Raw genomic sequence first — 12,500 nt, forward strand, 5'->3', positions numbered from 1 at the left:
GGTTTGGCATGTGTAAGCGAGTTCCTGAATTGACTGATATATTTCATTCATAATCTCGACAGTGTAAACATTGAACGAAAGCTGGGAGTTACGAACGATAGAAGGCGGCAAAAGATGGAGTGTGATAATTACCAACGGCATTTAAAATGAATATACGCGAGATTTATCTCTTGTTCGTTATTTTGTTACGGCTGAAAATATAAAGTGTTCTGTGTCTAGTGAAACCATTAGGATAGATTAGATTTTGTTACACATTATAATCGGGATACATTGTATTTTGTTAAGGGCTTAACACAGTAAAATGGTCTCTGCCAAGTGAAATAATCAGGACACAGTATATAATATCTATATTTTTATATATATATATATATATATATATATATATATATATATATATATATATATATATATATATATATATATATACGTTTGTAAATAAATTCTTCCTTTGAAAAAAGGATACGTCTCAAGTATAAAAGACCCATTAAAACCTTCGGGTTTAAACTAAGGACTCATTTTTGGTGGACTAACTTCCACCCTTATCAAGTAGTTGATAAGGGTGGAAGTTAGTCCACCGAAATATAGTCCTTAGTTTTTTAAACCAGTGTGTTTTAATTGGCCTTATATATATATATATATATATATATATATATATATATATATATATATATATATATATATATATGTCAAATGAAAGAGGGACAATGATTAATAATATGTTTAAAATACACAACTGCTGTACTAATGTAAATGTTAAGTGAAGTCACATATCACGTCCTCGCTTGGAGACAGGCTGAATTGTAGGGGCAGCTTACATGAGAAAGGAAGTGAACTTCGTAGGTGCCTTGGACTATTAGGCCTGTAACACCTGTACAAACGAATGTACATGCCTCACAACCGGGTGAGTGATCTCTCGGTTAAACTGCTTGCGTATTCAAATTCCTTTCTCATGTAAGCTGCCCCTACAGTTCAGCCTGTCTCCAAGAACAAGAAGTGATATGAGACTTCACTTAACATTACATAGCACATAACATTGGTATTTTAACATATTATTAATCATTGTCCCTCTTTCATCTGACATATATATATATATATATATATATATAATATATATATATATATATATAGATATATATATATATAAATATATATATATATATATATATATATATATATATATATATATATATATATATATAATATATATATACACAGGTGAGAAATAAGAGACAGGGGTGTAGGTCCTGACCGGTTTTTTGGCTTTATCATATAAATACTATATATATATATATATATATATATATATATATATATATATATATATATATATATATATCCATCCACAGTACCAACTATTTCTGTATTCCCTAAAGGTTTTTTCAAAAGGTCTTTCTGCTGGAAGACCTTGGCGTCCAAAAAGGAAGTTAAGGAAAACAAATTCATTTTTCAGGGAAAGATTTGCACTTAAAACTCATCAGTAAGACAGGTAGTGATCAGAGCATCATATGATGAGACGCATAAATGGATAAGTAGGTAGATGATAGATAATTCCAAATTACATTATCGGAAATCTGAGCCCGAGAGCCTTTAGGGCCATAACAAATGAGTGGAACATAAATCTAGCCGATAATTGATATAAATGACGTTATTAATTATCACGTTTCAGCTCTTCCGGGCTTTGGGAATCCGTCACTCCCCAGCAGTGTTCCAACGCCCACACACCTGAGTGATAAATTCCCACAGGAATTGCTACGCGAAATTACATAGAGATATATGAAGCCGGGTTAGTCAATTACGCGAGCCAATTACACTTGCCCAAGGACTTGGTAATGGTAATCACCCCTTGGTGTAATGCAGTATATATATATATATAATATATATATATATATATATATATATATATATATATTATATATATATATATATATACATATATCTATATATGTATATATATATATATATATCCATATATATATATATATATATATATAGACCTTACCTTACCTTACAGACCTTACATCTTTTTCGGGTTGCCCCAGGTCCCTCAGTGTGAGGCACCTCTAATGTCTACCAGAGAGTTGCTAGCACATCTTCCAGTATATTTTGCATCTTCCAATCTTGGATGGTCTGGGATGCAGTTTAGATATTTGTCGAGCTTATTCTTAAACACATCTACGCTCACTCCTGATATATTCCTCAGATGAGCTGGCAACGCATTGAATAGACGCTGCATTATGGATGCTGGTGCGTAGTGGATTAATGTTCTGTGTGCTTTCCTTATTTTTCCTGGTATAGTTTTGGGCACTATTACTCTACCTCTGCTTGCTCTTTCTGATATTTTTAGCTCCATGATGTTTTCGGCAATTCCTTCTATCTGTTTCCATGCCTGAATTATCATGTAGCGTTCTCTTCTCCTTTCTAGACTATATGATTTTAAGGATTGTAGTCTTTCCCAGTAGTCAAGGTCCTTAACTTCTTCTATTCTAGCTGTAAAGGACCTTTGTACACATTCTATTTGTGCAATATCCTTTTGATAGTGTGGGGACCATATCATATTGCAATATTCAAGTGGATTACGAACATATGTTTTATAAATCATAATCATGTGTTCAGCTTTTCTTGTTTTGAAGTGCAGTAACAACATTCCCCATTTTTGCTTTACATTTTGCCAATAGAATTGCTATTTGATCATTGCATAACATGTTCCTATTCATCATCACACCAACGTCTTTAACTGCTTCCTTATTTGTGATTGTCTCATTATTAGGTCCCCTATATGCAAATAGCTTTCCTTCTCTGTCTCCATAATTTATTGATTCAAATTTATCAGAGTTAAATACCATCCTATTTACCTCTGCCCAATCATATACTTTGTTAAGGTCTCTTTGTAGCGCGTTCCTATCTTCATCACAAGTAATTTCTCTACTTATTCTTGTGTCATCAGCGAAACTACTCACTACCAAGTCCTTAACATTAATGTGTATGTCTGCAATCTTAATAACAAGCAGTAATGCAGCTAACACCGTACCTTGTGGCACACCGGATATTACCTTAGCTTCATCTGATTTCTCATCGTTTGCTATAACTATCTGTTTTCTGTTGTGTAAAATTTTTTTTAACCATCTTCCTACTTTATCCACGATATTTATGTTTTCTAATTTTCTTCGCTAATATATTATGGTCTACCTTGTCAAAAGCTTTTGCAAAGTTTAGATAAACCACATATGTTTCATTTCCGCTTTTCATATTTTTGTATATGTTCTCACGGTGGACTAACAGTTGGGTTTGTGTACTTTTTCTGGGTACAAAGCCATGTTGTCCTATATTAAACAAATTATTTTTTATTAAATGTTTCATGATATTTTTATTCATTACACTTTCATAATATGTGATGTTAGACTCACAGGCCTATAATTACTTGCCTCTAGTATTGATCCACTTTTTAAAGTAGGGGTAATATATGCTAATTTGTGCTCATCACAAATCTTGCCAGTATCTACACTTTGTCTTAATAATATTGCAAGTGGCTTTGCGATAGAATGAACTACTTTCTTTAACAAAATAGCAGGAACACCATCAGGACCTGCAGCAGCTCCATTTTTATTTTCGTTAATAGCCTGCACAATATCAGCTTCATTAATATCTATGTCAGCTAAATATTCACTATTTTCGTCCCTACTTTTATATCATGTATCTTCATTACAATCTAGGGGGGAATTCTCTCTTATATCGTTCTGCCAATATGTTGCATATTTCCTTTTTTTCTTCAGTTCGTTAATCTCCCTTCAATTTTTAGAGGGCCTATTTCTATTCTTTTCTTTTTTATTCATGTTTTTCGCCATACGAGTATAATAGTTTGGGGTTTTGCTTGATATTTACTAGGGTTTTTCTTCCAAGTCCCGTTTTTCATTTTCTTTTATTGTATAAATCTTTTGTTCTGCATTTTCTCTCTTACTTTTTAGTTCTATAACTTTCCATGCATTTTTTTCTTGTGCAAGACTTTTTTCCACTTTCTGATTTTCTGGAACAAGATTCTTCTGTCTCTTGGTATGCCTGGCTGATGTTTACTTTTCTTTTTCGGTATATATTTATCCACTATTTTCTCTAATATTTTATATAATATCTCCATATTTACCCTTATGTCATCACTTATACGAAAATGTTATCCCAATCTTTGTTTAATTCGTCATTTATTTTTTACCATTTTATATTTTTACTGTAGGAGTTGTATTTTCCATATCCTTCCCACTTTTTCATTTCTTGCTTATCTCTGTTTTCACTTTGGAATGGACTGTTAATTCTATGACATTATGGTCTGAAATACTCGCATATTAAACTATTATTTCTTTAATATAATTCACCTCGTTCACAAATACTAGGTCTAAAGTGATTTATTTGTTGAATGTTGTATTCTAGTAGCATATCTAATAGCTTTTCGAATTGCCTCTTATTTTCTGCACTACTATTACTCTCTTTTTTATATGTATAAATACAACCACAATCTCCTATTCGTTCTTTTCCAGTCTACAAAAGGAAAGTTAAAGTCTCCAGATAGTAGAAATAGTCCAGTCCTTGTGATCTACATATCATCCAATTTCTATTATTATGTCAAAATTTTTAGTATTAGGGGGTCTATATATTACTATGTTCATTAATTTTTTAGATTCAAATTCTACCGCTATTAGTTCACATTCTGAGTTACTATATTTCTCATATATTTTTCCTTGTTTTTTGTCTTTCCCATATATTGCGGTTCCCCCTTGATTCCTATTTTTTCTATCTGATCTATAAGTTTGGAACCCTTTTATTTGATCATCATTCCCAGTCTCTTGGGAATACCAGGTTTCACTTATATTCATTAAATCTATTTTCTTTTCAATTTGGGTTAGTTCTTCTAAGTACTCTATTTTTCTTTTTGATTTACTCGTAACTAAACCCTGCGCATTCATCACTATGATGGTTTGCATGTTTTTTCTCCTTCATTTAATATGGATAATAATAAGGGTTTTCCCATGTCTCTTTCCTGTTCTGGTATGTTGTTCTTTTCTTCATTTCCAGAAATTCTGACATTAAAAAATCCAACTTTTCCATATTTGATCTTCCTTTATCATAATTATTCATTTTGTGTCTGAATCTGCAGTTTTCTCCGTATCTGCAATATCCTCTTGCATTATAAATACAGTTCTTATCTCTTGAATTGTATATTGGAGCTGATCCTTGGAAATATTTTTTGACACACCATATTGCGACGATGGATGGTTTTTTCCTTTCACCTGATAATCTTTGTTCCTCTCTTTGTTTGTTTCTTTCTTATTTTGGATTTTATTATTTAATTGATTATTTATTTGATTTTGATTCATGGCTACAGGGTGCATATATTTACATTTTTTGTCGAACTTACATCCTTTTCCTTCTTTTAGGTTTCTGCATATTTTTGGATGTAGATCTCTGCATTCATCCTCATAGCCGTCTAGGTATGCACATTTACCATATATTTCATAGTTGTGACATACCTTAGGATGTTTGTAGTAACATCTTTCTCCAAATCTGCAATTCCCTCTTTTCAAAAGGTTGTTGATCTTGTTTTTCTTGTCTATTTTTTCCTCTTTCCCATCATTGTTCAGATCTGGGTAGAGCCTCTTCAGGATTTTCTTTTGTGTTGTCATGTTGTAATTTATTTCTTCGTATGTATGCTGCTTGATTGCCTCATATGTAGTATCAATGAGTATCTCTGCATCCATACTTTTATCTTGTTCTTGGTTTTCCTTATTTTTTTTTTCATTTCAGTTTTGTTTACTTCTCTTCAGTTTTCCTCTTCTTCTTCATCCTCAACTATTTGTACATTCAGTCTTGATTTAATAACATTGTCTATCCATGATAGACATGTTGAGCAAAATATTCTGGTATCTTTTCTCATATCTTGCATTACCTCAGCACATTGCGGGTGCGTCGGAATGTTGCATGCAGCACATTTTCTGATCAGGTTTTGTGGATTAACTATGCTATACCACACCTTACACAGTTTACATGCTTTTGGCATTCATTTTCCTATTGCATAAATTAGGATATTCACTATGTTCACCTTATTAATTTTCTTTGTTGGAATATGTTGATTTATGTATATTTTCTTTATGAGTCTCTTGACCACTTGGATTTTATTTGGAACTTCTTCAATTATTTTCAAGATGTTTTCTGTTGATTTGTTCCAGTTTGAAGGATTATATCCTTCTAATATATCTATGAATGCTTTTGCATCTTTTTGGTTATGGCTGTTGTTGATCTCATAGATGAGAAATGCCATCTCCCTTCCTGCTACCTCATCATATTGCGAATCTGCTAAACACGCTACATTTCGCCATTTTTTTCCACAGTTGGAGAGAGAGAGAGAGAGAGAGAGAGAGAGAGACTTTGATTGCGTTTTGATTAGTATGTGGATCTTAGTCTGTGTCTATATTAATTACATATGATAATTCCGTGAATAGTTATACAGATTTTTTCTGAATTATGTGGACCTCATGCGGTGCACTGTAGGTATTACTTAAGGCCCTTTGCATCGTGCTTTCGGCTCGTAGCTGCAACCGATTCCATTCCTTTTACTTTACCTCCTTTCATATTATTTTTCTTCCATCTTACTTTCCGCCCTCTCCTAACACTTGATTCAAAGTGCAACTGCTTTGAGCTTTTCCTCCTCTTACACCTTTCAAACCGTTTACTGTCAATCTCGATTTTAGCGCTGAAAGAGCTTATAGGTCCCAGCGCTTGGCCTTTTGGCTTAAATTCTATCTTCAACTCAATTCACTTGTTTAGCTACCACATCTGACCAACTTTTACTCTTCGACGAAGATTAGGAGATTCTCTGAACTGGAAACCGTCTGTAATTAAAGTCTTCCCCCCCCCCCCCCCCCCCCCCCCCCCCCCCCCCCCCCCCCCCCCCACAAAAGAATGATGACATTATGAGGGTCTTCTGTTTTACTTTTTTATTTATTTATTTTTTTACTTAGCTGATGGAGATCACGCCGGGTTTTTCATTTTATGCTTTTTGTTTGTGTTTGTGTTGCTACGAGAGAAAACCCGATGTGTAGCTTTATTAGTCTTGTAGCTGATCGTTTTTTTTGGAAACAATGTACATTAAGCCTGAAGTATCGTTCAGTAAACTTCTTCTTACTTGACTAGAAAGCTATAGAATGAATTTGAAATAGTTTTTAAGCGTAGACCGATGAGAGCATACGTGTAACCTTTAATGTACACACACTCACACACACACACACACACATCTATAATTAATTAATTATATACATATATCATATACTATATATAATATATATAAATATATATATACATATAGATATATATATATATATATATATATCATATATATATATAGTATATATATATATATATATATATATATATATACATATATATATGAATATAGATATTATATATATATATACTATATATATATATATATATACACACTTATATACATATATATATATATATATATATATATATATATAGTATATATATGTATGTATGTATATGTATACATACACAAGTGTGTATCAGTTGTAAAATTTATTGAACAAGCTCTTGGACAGGAACATAAAGTAAGGAGATACAAATAACATATAATTCGTATACCGTATCGATGAAAAAAATACTTTACCAAGGGGAGAGAGAGAGAGAGAGAGAGAGAGAGAGAGAGAGAGGCTGGGGAAGGGAAGGGGGTAGGAGACCCTCCTCAAAAAAAAATTATAATAATGCAATTTCGCCAACCGACAGGAGGTCTGTTTATCATTCCATCCAAATAAGGCCTCAAAGTTATTTCCTTGAGTTACTGCCGAGTGAATACACTGAATTATCGTTATAAGGAAACCTCTCTCTCTCTCCCTCTCTCTCTCTCTCTCTCTGTAGCCATTTTGCTTGGTGAGACGTTCCCGCACACAGTCCGATTAATCAACAGATATCACGTGTTTAACATACGTCTAGAATTTGAGAATTATCTAGAAGTGTTCGTGAACTGTCGGTGATAAGATTAGTGTGAAAATAGTAGGATAAAGTGTCTACTAAGTTAGTTTATCAAGTGAAATGCTGTAAATCGGATCAAGATGGCAGTAAATTCCAACTGTGGTAAGAAATGGCGAAATTTAGCATGTTTAGCAGGTTCGCAATACAATGAGGTAGCAGGAAGGGAGATGGCATTTTTCATCTATGAGATCAACAACAGCCCTAACCAAAGAGATGCAAAAGCATTCATAGATATATTAGAAGGATATGATCCTTCAAACTGGAACAAATCAACAGAAAACATCTTGAAAATAATTGAAGAAGTTCCAAATAAAATCCAAGTGGTCAAGAGACTCATAAAGAAAATATACATAAATCAACATATTCCGACAAAGAAAATGAATAAGGTGAACACTGTAAATATCCTAATTGATGCAATAGGAAAAAGAATGCCAAAAGCATGTAAACTGTGTAAGGTATGGTATGGCATAGTTAATCCACAAAACCTGATCAGAAAATGTGCTGCATGCAACATTCCGACCCATCCACAATGTGCTGAGGTAATGCAAGATATGAGAAAAGATACCAGAATATTTTGCTCAACATGTCTATCATGGATAGACAATGTTATTAATTCAAGACTGAATGTACAAATAGTTGAGGATGAAGAAGAAGAGGAAGAGGATAAAGAAGAAGAGGAAAACGGAAGAGAAGTAAACAAAACTGAAATGACAGAAAAAAATAAGGAAAACAAAGAACAAGATAAACGTATGGATGCAGAGATACTCATTGATACTACATATGAGGGAATCAAGCAGCATACATACGAAGAAATAAATTACGACATGACAACACAAAAGAAAATCCTGAAGAGGCTCTACCCAGAATTGAACAATGATGGGGAAGAGGAAAAAATAGACAAGAAAGACAAAGTCTACAACCATTTGAAAAGAGGGAATTGCAGATTCGGTGAAAGATGTTACTACAAACATCCTAACGTATGTCACAACTATGAAATATATGGTTAATGTGCATACCTAGACGGACGGCTATGAGGATGAATGCAGAGATCTACATCCAAAAACATGCAAAAACCTAAAAGAAGGAAAAGGATGTAAGTTCGACCAAAAATGTAAATAAATGCACCCTGTAGCCATGAATCAAAATCAAATAAATAATCAATCAAATAATAAAATCCAAAATAAGAAATAAACAAATAAAGAGAGGAACTAAGAATATCAGGTGAAAGAAAAAACCAAGCCATCAACGCGATATGGTGTGTCACCAAAATATTTCCAACCGTTAGCTCCAAGATACAACTCAAGAGATAAGAACTGTATTTATGATACAAGAGGATATTGCAGATACAGAGAAAATTGCAGATTCAGCCACAAAATGAATAATTATGATGAAGGAAGATCAAATATTATGGAAAAGTTGGATTTTTTAATGTCAGAATTTCTGGAAATGAAGAAAAGAACAACGTACCAGAACAGGAAAGAGACATGGGAAAATCCTTATTATTTCCAATTATGAATGAAGAAAACACGAAAACCATCATAGTGATGAATGTGCAGGGTTTAGTTACGAGTAACTCAAAAAGAAAAATAGAGAACTTAGAAAAACTAACCCAAATTGAAAAGAAAATAGATATAATGAATATAAGTGAAACCTGGTATTCCCAAGAGACTGGGAATGATGATCTAATAAAAAGGTTCTAAACTTATAGATCAGATAGGAAAAAAAGGAATCAAGGGGGAACCGCAATATATGGGAAAGACAAAAAACAAGGAAAAATATATGAGAAATATAGTAACTCAGAATGTGAACTAATAGCGGTAGAATTTGAATCTAAAAAATTAATGAACATAGTAACTATATAGACCCCCTAATACTAAAAGAGTTTGACATAATAATAGAAAAATTGGATGATATATGTAGATATCACAAGGACTGACTATTCTCCTATCTGGAGACTTTAACTTTCCTTTTGTAGACTTTAAAGACGAATATGGAGATTGGTTGTATTTATACATATAAAAAAGAGAGTAATAGTAGTGGAGAAGATAAGAAGGCAATTCGAAAAGCTATTAGATATGCTACTAGAATACAACATTTCACAAATAATCACCTGCCAACAAGAAAGGAAAATACTTTAGACCTAGTATTTGTGAATGAGGTGAATTATGTTAAAGAAATAATAGTTAATAGCGAGTATTTCAGACCATAATGTCATAGAATTAACAGTCCATTCCAAAGCAAGTGAAAACAGAGATAAGCAAGAAATGAAAAAGTGGGAAGGATATGGAAAATACAACTTCTACAGTAAAAATATAAAATGGTCAGAAATAAATGAAGAATTAAATACGGAGATACTATATAAAATATTAGAGTAAATACGGAGATACTATATAAAATATTAGAGAAAATAGTGGAAAAATATATACTGAAGAAGAAAAGAAAACATCAGTCATGCATACCAAGAGACAGAAGGATCTTGTTCCAGAAAATCAGAAAGTGGAAAAAAGGTCTTGCAAAATAAAAAAAAATGCATGGAAAGTTATAGAACCTAAAAAGTAAGATAGAAAAATGCAGAACAAAAGATTATACAATCAAAAGAAAATGAAAAAACGGGACTTGGAAGGAACCAAAACCCTAATAAATATCAAGCAAAACCCCAACTATTATACTCGTACGCAAAAAAGATAAGAATAAAAGAAGAATAGAAATAGGCCCTCTAAGAATTGAAGGGAGATTAACGAATGAAAAATAGGGAATATGCAACATATTGGCAGAACGATATAAGAGAGATTTCACCCCTACAATAGATAATGAAGATAATGATACAAAAGTAAGGGACAAAAATAGTGAATATTTAGCTGACATAAATATTAATGAAGCTGATATGTGCAGGCTATTAATGAAATTAAAAATGGAGCTGCTGCAGGTCCTGATGGAGTTCCTGCTATTTTGTTAAAGAAAGTAGTTCATTCTATCGCAAAGCCACTTGCAATATTATTAAGACAAAGTGTAGATACAGACAAGATTTGTGATGAGCACAAATTAGCATATATTACCCCTACTTTCAAAAGTGGATCAATACTAGAGGCAAGTAATTATAGGCCTGTGAGTCTAACATCACATATTATGAAAGTGTATGAAAGGGTAATTAAGAAAAATATTATGAAACATTTAATAAAAAATAATTTGTTTAATATAGGTCAACATGGTTTCGTACCCGGAAAAAGTACACAAACCCAACTGTTAGTCCACTTTGAGAACATATACAAAAATATGAAAAGCGGAAATGAAACAGATGTGGTTTATCTAGACTGTGCAAAAGCTTTTGACAAGGTAGACCATAATATATTAGCAAAGAAAATTAGAAAACACAATATCGTGGATAAAGTAGGAAGATGGTTAAAAAAACTTTTACACAACAGAAAACAGATAGTTATTGCAAATGACGAGAAATCGGATAAAGCTAAGGTAATATCCGGTGTGCCACAAGGTACGGTGTTAGCTGCAATACTGTTTGTTATTATGATTGCAGACATAGACAGTAATGTTAAGGACTCGGTAGTGAGTAGTTTCGCCGACGACACAAGAATAAGTAGAGAAATTACTCGTGATGAAGATAGGAACGCGCTACAAAGAGACCTTAACAAAGTATATGATTGGGCAGAGGTAAATAGGATGGTATTTAACTCTGATAAATTTGAATCAATAAATTATGGAGACAGAGAAGGATAGCTATATTCATATAGGGGACCTAATAATGAGACAATCACAAATAAGGAAGCAGTTAAAGACCTTGGTGTGATGATGAATAGGAACATGTTATGCAATGATCAAATAGCAATTCTATTGGAAAAATGTAAAGCAAAAATGGGAATGTTGTTACGGCACTTTAAAATAAGAAAAGCTGAACACATGATTATGCTTTATAAAACATATGTTCGTAGTCCACTTGAATATTGCAATATGATATGGTACCCACACCATCAAAAGGATATTGCACAAATAGAGAGTGTACAAAGGTCCTTTACAGCTAGAATAGAAGAAATTAAGGACCTTTACTACTGGGAAAGACTACAATCATTAAAATTATATAGTCTAGAAAGGAGAAGAGAACGCTACATGATAATTCAGGCATGGAAACAGATAGAAGGAATAGCCGAAAACATCATGGAGCTAAAAATATCAGAAAGAGCAAGCAGAGGTAGATTGATAGTGCCCAAAACTATACCAGGAAAAATAAGGAAAGCACACAGGACATTAATCCACCACGCACCAGCATCGATAATGCAGCGTCTATTCAATGCGTTGCCAGCTCATCTGAGGAATATATCAGGAGTGAGCGAGGATGTGTTTATGAATAAGCTCGACAAATATCTCAGCTGCATCCCAGACCATCCAAGATTGGAAGATGCAAAATATACTGGAAGATGTACTCGCAACTCTCTGGTAGACATTAGAGGTGCCTCACA

The sequence above is a fragment of the Macrobrachium nipponense genome, chromosome 34, assembly GCF_015104395.2.
Source record: "Macrobrachium nipponense isolate FS-2020 chromosome 34, ASM1510439v2, whole genome shotgun sequence".
Taxonomy (NCBI): Eukaryota; Metazoa; Arthropoda; class Malacostraca; order Decapoda; family Palaemonidae; genus Macrobrachium; species Macrobrachium nipponense.